The sequence below is a fragment of the Callospermophilus lateralis genome, chromosome 17 (assembly GCF_048772815.1).
Source record: "Callospermophilus lateralis isolate mCalLat2 chromosome 17, mCalLat2.hap1, whole genome shotgun sequence".
Lineage (NCBI taxonomy): Eukaryota > Metazoa > Chordata > Mammalia > Rodentia > Sciuridae > Callospermophilus > Callospermophilus lateralis.
In genome coordinates, this window is record NC_135321.1 from 61,693,517 (window position 1) to 61,700,772 (window position 7,256).

The 7,256-nt window shown below is 41.7% G+C and overlaps 1 pseudogene; it reads right to left on the reverse strand.

Moving 5' to 3' along the window:
• Nucleotides 1-19: 19 nt before the first annotated feature.
• Nucleotides 20-1,597, reverse strand: LOC143382691 (sorting nexin-21 pseudogene; annotated as a pseudogene).
• Between the last annotated feature and the right edge of the window lie 5,659 nt (nt 1,598-7,256).

Sequence of the window (7,256 nt, forward strand, 5' to 3'; positions counted from 1 at the left end):
CTTTAAGACTAGGTGAGGGTTAGCCCAGCACCTCCTTGATGAGCAATTCTTTGAGATTGGGGGGTGGCATAGGGGTAAGGCCTGCTTCCTGCAGGGCCTGGAGCAGGGACTCTGAGTGGCATTTGTCCAGACCTAGGCCCCAGGGGAGCCGGATATGGGCCTCTAGGAAGGGTGCCAGGAAAGAATGGGGGCTCTTTTCTCCCAACAGCTGCAGGGCCTTCTCACAGCAGGCCCAGGCCTCCACGGGGTCCTCCAGCTCCTGGTGGCACACAGCCAGCCCGGCTAGGGTCAGCAGAGGACAATCTGGGCTCAAGTGGGGCATCCAGCGGGTCTGCAGCTGTCAGGCATTGGCCCAGAGTGCCAGGGCCTCACGATAGAAGCTGGTACAGGTGAGGCTCTGTGCCCGCTGCAGCGCTGGCAGCACGAAGAAGTCCTGCAGGTCTGGGGCATGGCGTTGCTCAGGCACGGCTTGTAGGTGGCCCAAAAAACTGTCCAAAGGCTCTGCTAAGGCAGGCAATGGTCTCTATGGTAAAATTCTGGCGCGGGCGCTCACGGGGGAAGGAGACGGCATTCTTTTGCCCTAGAACTGCCGCTGCAGGTTTCAGTGCAGCTGCTCAAAGTCTGAGTAGCGGCAAGAGATCTGGGCTGGCTGGCGATCTGGTGGACCTGGACACATCATGGAGAGTACAGAGTAGGAGGGAGGGTCCTTGACAACACTGGTGCTGGTCACCTCAAAGAGCAGCTGCTGGGGTACCAGAGTGTTTTAGGATTTCTTCCAGAAATCCTGTAGCTCCCGGGCCAGGAGTTGACTGCCTCGCTGCCCATCAGGTGGGGTACCCTGTTCTGTCTTCTCCTTGTGGTGCTCAGCGCTGGTGAAGCTGAGGGTGCCGCTGAGACAGGAGGAAGGTTCTCTGCAGCGGCATCCTCCAGCTCAGAGGTCTCTGGGAACTGCTCAGCCTCTGGGTCCAGAGGAGCCCAGAGGCCATGGCACCCTGGGGGGAGCGGACAACACTAGGTCCAGGGCTGGGGCGGGAGGAGGACCCGGGCCAAAAGAATTTTTGACAGTTACAAAATTTTGGTTATTCATGTGAACAAATTTGTAAACAGAAACTTTTTTCAATTTCATGCTTGATTGCCTTTTAACACTTTGAATATGGAATTTGAGAATTTTATGGAATCCAGTAACTTTTGCGTTTAGACTAACAGATTGTGCCCTTTGAAATTGCTATATCAAATTTATGTAATCAGGATAATTCTCCAGCTGGTGAGCTACGGATAGTTACAATCTTTAAAACTGAAGATTAAGGGCAAAATCATTACTAATAAGAGTCAACAGCCAATAGTCCCAGTTGTGACTCCCAAGCACTCCTTTGATTGGGATTTGGGGTTTTGCATTGTGTCTTCTCACTGCCCCACTCTGTCAAGTAGTAGTACCAACCTCAACCACAGAGCACACTGTAGACAAAGACTAACCTTGTGCAAACTGCAATGTCATATGTTGCAGGGAGCTGCTCTCCTGCCTAGTCCAAGAGTTGATCACTGCAGAGATGTGGGGATTGACGACCCAAATCTGTGCATTTCCTTCTTTGGAGTTCATGGTCTGACTTCCTTGAGTACTTTAGTACAAAAATACCCTCCACTGAACCCTACCTGCCCTGGTTTGGTGGGGCTCAGAGTAAGCTTCAGTTAGGAGGTCAAAATTTCAGTTGAGGAGGTGAGGAATTGTTTTTAAAATGTCCTAGGTGACTTATATTCATTTCTAAGTTTGAGGACTATTGCTTTACCTTCAGGGTTCCCAGGTTCCCTCTGGGGTCCTGGGGTTGGTTAACCAGGTACAGTCTCACTACCCTTCAGCCCTTTAGCCAGAAGGTCTCTTGAATTCTGACTCCTATATGGGCAAATGTTTCAGCATGTAGAAAAGACTTTCCTGGCTGTGTGCATCAGAGAAACCATTGTGGTGCCTGTTTCTTTAAATTTTACTGCACGGAATTGTACAAATCTACAGACATTATTTTCTTCTAACGCAGATTTGTCCTCAACTTCTAATTTGTGGATTCCTTCTGAGACATTTCTGAATGTGGTGGCTTGTTGAATTTTACTAGCATGCTTATTTAAGCAGGGATAGGAGTGTCTTCAGAAATGAGTTCTATAAGGGGGAGCCTCTCCTGGTAGTCAGAGAGAAACCCTTTTCTCAGTCTGCTTTTCTGCTTTTCTCCTCTTATCACTTATCCTCACACACCCACCTGGAAAATTAAAGACCCCTTTGTTCTCTTCTTATAATGAATTCAGTTATTTAAATGCTTTGAATTCAATACGGAGATTTTAAAATTTGTACAAAAAACTCTCCAACTGAAGTCCTGGTCAGTTTAATCCAGGAAGAATTTATTAAATACCTACTGTTTGCCAAGAAATTTGATAAAAAACCAAGGAAATAAAGTTACATACTGGTTCTTTACAAAAATATGTTGATCCTGTAAAATGTACCTGGCAATTCATTTAAGGGATATTGGTTATAATTTTAGAACCATACTGCTCATTTGGAATCTTCCTCCTGGCAGCCTAACCCATGAACCTTGCCACCTTGCCGGAATGTTGGCTGGCTGGATTCATCTACTTGCCTGCATAACAAATAGGCAAAAAAAGATGAAAAAAGAAAAATGGGTTTTATGCAGTTTGATCAAACTGGGGAGAATCCACAAACAGTGGAGCCTAGCTTCTTCCTCTTAGTGGTAGTAGTTCCACGTGATAATACTTTTGCTGAATAGAAGTTTTCAGTGGCCAGGTGAGAATAAGAATTGGGATGATTAAAATTTGCCTTTCAAGCAGGCTGAAAACCTTTTCTTCATAAGGCGCTGAACAGGACAGTCAGTGAGAAGACAGCAACAATTCTTCCTCCAGAATTTTGATTTTCTAGAGGTTCTGTGGAATCACATGATTTTGCATTATTTTAAAACCAGGAAGCAATATACTTGATTCTTTCTGTTGCCAGGCCAAATAGGCTCTTAGACCTGTAACTAGAAAAACAAACCAAAAAAAACTTCAGTTGGTTAAAATTTTGAGTTCTTCCCTAGTACACTTTTTTAAATCATAGCCTTTTTCCTTTGCTTGTTCTTATTTTTTTTTTCCTTTTTTTATTGTGCATGGTACTGGAAATGGAACTCAGGGCCTTCAACATGCTAGGCAAGTGCCCTATCACTGAGCTACATCCACAGTGCTTTTTTTTTTTTTTTAATATTTATTTTTTAGTTGTGGTTGGACACAATACCTTTATTTATTTATTTTTATGTGGTGCTAAGGATCAAACCCAGAGCCTTGCATGTGCTAGGTGAGCGCTCTATGGCTGAGCCACAACCCCAGCCCCAGTGCTTTAACTTTTATTTCTAACTGAATTCACAGAATTTGGAATAAAATCTGAAATAAATCTTTAAAAACAGGTTTTGTGTTTGTTCCAGGTTTTCTGGAAGTTCAAATCCACATACTTCACAGGAAGGTTTTTTTATATATATATATAAACAAACAAGTATGTATTCAGCTAAATGTTTTCAGTCATTTGGACTTCAGATACTATAATTTTTTTTCTCAAAAATATGTAAGGCAGTTCACAAATGCTGTGATCTTAAAAAGGAAACCCTACTGTGTGAATCTACTCCACTGAAGGGAACTTGAGACATCATTAATTATAAAATCAATTATTGTTTTTAAGTTCATACCAAATGCAATTTAATAAGAGTTTCAATTGATGGGCACTAATTTGCTATCCTGCAACACTTAAAGGGAAACTGCTCTTGTAGTGTTACCACATTATTTATAATTAAAAGTGAATTCTTAAGCATTGAGAAATAATTTTACAGGCAACATTAGAATCCAGATAAATGCATGACATATCTGAGTTAAGGCAATGGTCAGAAGCCGGATGTATAAAGTAATTCTTGAATACAATGTTAAAATAGGAAAGGAGCTCTAAATGTGAAAACAAACGTGCTTTCATTTGAACTTGGCTTATGGCTGGCATAAGTCCCCTATGTTTATGAAATAAATATACTAGCCTAGAACCAAGAGTAATGTGCCCCTTTGGACCTTGTTATGGCAAAATATAACCATAGTATATCACTCCAATCCATGGTGAATTAAAACATACAATATCTCAGAAATCACCCTTGCTCTTCTCCATTGTATATTGGACTGGGGTTTGAGAGTCATGGAATTAAACAGTTGAATCTGGCAAAGTGGTTTAAGCTTTAGTCATGCTAAATGGTCCAAAGCCTACCCACATAGGATGGCTGCATACAGGGACAATGTGGGATTCTTGCACAGCATGTACTTTTAGAGGCAAGTAAGGGCACAGGTGGACAGGGATGCAGTGGGGCTGGATTCTGCATAACATGGATTCTGTGTGCCAAGCTTATGAATTTGGAATGTGCTGTAATAGGGATTCCCACATCCTCTCTATTGTATATGTTAGAACATTGGAAATATGCCAGTGCTTTAGTTCCTTTGGTTCAGAACTGGAGTCCAAAGTAGTGAGGACTCTGGGAATCTGCTTGATTATGGATGGAAAGCCAGTTAAGTGGGGTGAGCACACTTCCTGTTCACAAGTTCTCAGAGACCTCCATATGTCACCAGCCATCAGGAATGACAGATATTGGAATTACAGACTAGTCCCCAAACTCTTTCCTACTAATACAGAAATGATCCTTAAGTATGCAAAATTCCTCCTGAATCCAGATGTTCTTCCTGGTCCACACACTGAGAGAGCCACTCTAGGAGTGAGCCTTGAGAATAGGCACCTGATGGCATTCAAACTGTCATTGTGAAAGAAGCAAGAAAAGTCAAAGTTCTTGCGGGGGGGGGGGGGAGTTTATATACATTCTCATTTTCAATCCAGAGAATAGGTTCCATTTTGATGTGTTGAGGAATGAAATACATGCATATTCTGAAAAATTTTTAAATCTAGTTCAGAAAATAATGCATACAGAAAAGATACTATTTATATGCAATTTTGTATGCACAGAATTTCAAAGTACTGAAGAAAGTAAGAACAAATGTATTACTGAGGGACTGTAGTCAACCAAGGAAGTCTGTCCAGAATTGTTTTTCATTTGAGGGGATAGGCAGATTAAGTAATTCTAAAAGGGGTCAAGGGCCTGGAAAACTCTCTTACTATCTTACTTAGATTGGGAGGATCAAGCCAATTATATTTTCCTCAGCTGCAGGAAGTTCCAAATTTCTAAGAGTTCACCTGGGAAAAATAAATACATGTAGGTAGGTAGGCAGGCAGGTCGGTAGATAGGTAGATAAAAACTTTTTTAAAAAATCAGAAGCTGAATATTGTAAAACTGTTTTATGTCAGGATAAGCAACAGGCTATTGATGAAAATGGCCTTACAATATATGCAAATACTGAGACAAGTTTTAAGGTTTTCATAAAAATGAATTTAATGCATAAAAGTACCTGCAAGAATATTCCTAACAGTCTGATCTGAAATCAGTTTAAATGATGAAAAATAATTAGGCTTTTTTTCCCTCTCTAAAGCACATTACAGCTAATCAGAGTTTTTCCTTCAGAAAACATGTTAATGTTTCAAAAACTTAACCTTGAGTACATTTGCACCTGTGCACACTAAAGCTGAGATTTCTTTTTTCATATAATTACTGTGTAAGTGGTTATTATGCTGAGGAATAAAAATTAATTTAGCCTAACTGTGATTCTGATATTCAGATATTCTTATATGCTTACTTGCACCAATCTTGGTTTTTTTCTTCCCTAAGTGATGAAGTGGATGGTGTTTACAATTGTTGTCCTCTCACGTGTTAAAAACAAATACCTGTGAATAATTCATGTAGTTTGGAGGCATTTCAGGATTCATAAAGTTTTTTTTATAGAAGCATTATTTATTTGGGGCTGGATTTGTGGCTCAGCGATAGAGCGCTCACCTAGCACGGGCGAGGCCCTGGGTTCAATCCTCAGGACCACATAAAAATAAATAAACAAATAAATAAATAATATGTATTAAAAAAGAAGTATTGTTTATCAAATTATTAATGATAATTAATTCAATGACTACTGAATATTTTACAATGATGCCAGAGAAGAAAATTACACCTAGTCCTACTAATTTTTGCTTCAGCAATCTTAATATACAACAGCAATATTTCACATTGGAGACAGCAGTGAGTGGAGATTTCCAAGGGCATCTGACTCTTCATCTTATGTGGATGTAACTTAGAAGAGCTGGTAGTGTAGGAACAGCACTGTCCCCACAGAGATGCTCCTGTCCCAGGGCCTTACAGTGGATAGGCACCTTGTTTTGAACACAAGCATTTTCAGCTTACTGGGGGAGTCAAATCAAAATGGTAGATTCTAATGTCTCAAAATTAGGGTTTAGAGAAAATGGTCATTTTGAAAATGTATCAATTTTTTTAGTTATCTGTATAAGCTTCTACTTCAAATGTTTCCAGATCCTGCATAAATCACACAGGCAAACAGCCCCCAATTCACACAGGCTGACAATCCCATAATCCCATCCTGGTAAGGATCCTTGCTTTTATTGGCTTTTGTCTTTGCTTTTGCCCAGGTCCCTATAAAAGAAGCAAAAGCCAAAAGTCAGGCAGAGGTACTGACATCAGGGAGCTAGGCCTTGGGAGGCCATAGAGGCTCCATGAGGCTGTCTTTCCACCAGCATGATCTCTGGAGAGCCTCCTATTTAGCTCTGATATCTGGGAGACCCCACTGTGGAATCACACACCTCAATCAAAGTCCCAAAACCTAATCAAGGCCAATCTCTCCTGAGCTAAAAACCAGAGGAGGGTTCAGGGGTAGATGGACAGTTGATCAATGACATCCAGAGAACAGGCCTTGAAAGCAGGGGTGCCCAGTGTATGCCATGGTGAGCACAGGATGACATGCTCTCCAGGAAAACAGAGGTGCCCTCTAATGCCAAGTGATGTCCGTGTCAGGTTGGGGTATATTGAAGTCCTTGCCCACAACGCCAGCTGCTCCACATGGCATATGCCTCCTCTAGCTAGCTGGCCCTGGTTGGGAAGACCAATCCTGAGGGCCAGACTCAGTCAGCTCGCCTCCCCAGAGCCCAAGCAATCAGCAAAGCAACACTTCAGTGGAACCTTCTGATCAAGTAAATTCTTGTGCAGAAATTCTAAAAGTAAAACCCACAGCAAGCAATATCAGCTGAGCAAGCACTTACATTATGTGTATGTGCATGCGCGTAAGTTCACTGTGTATTAAGTGTGTCCCCCAGA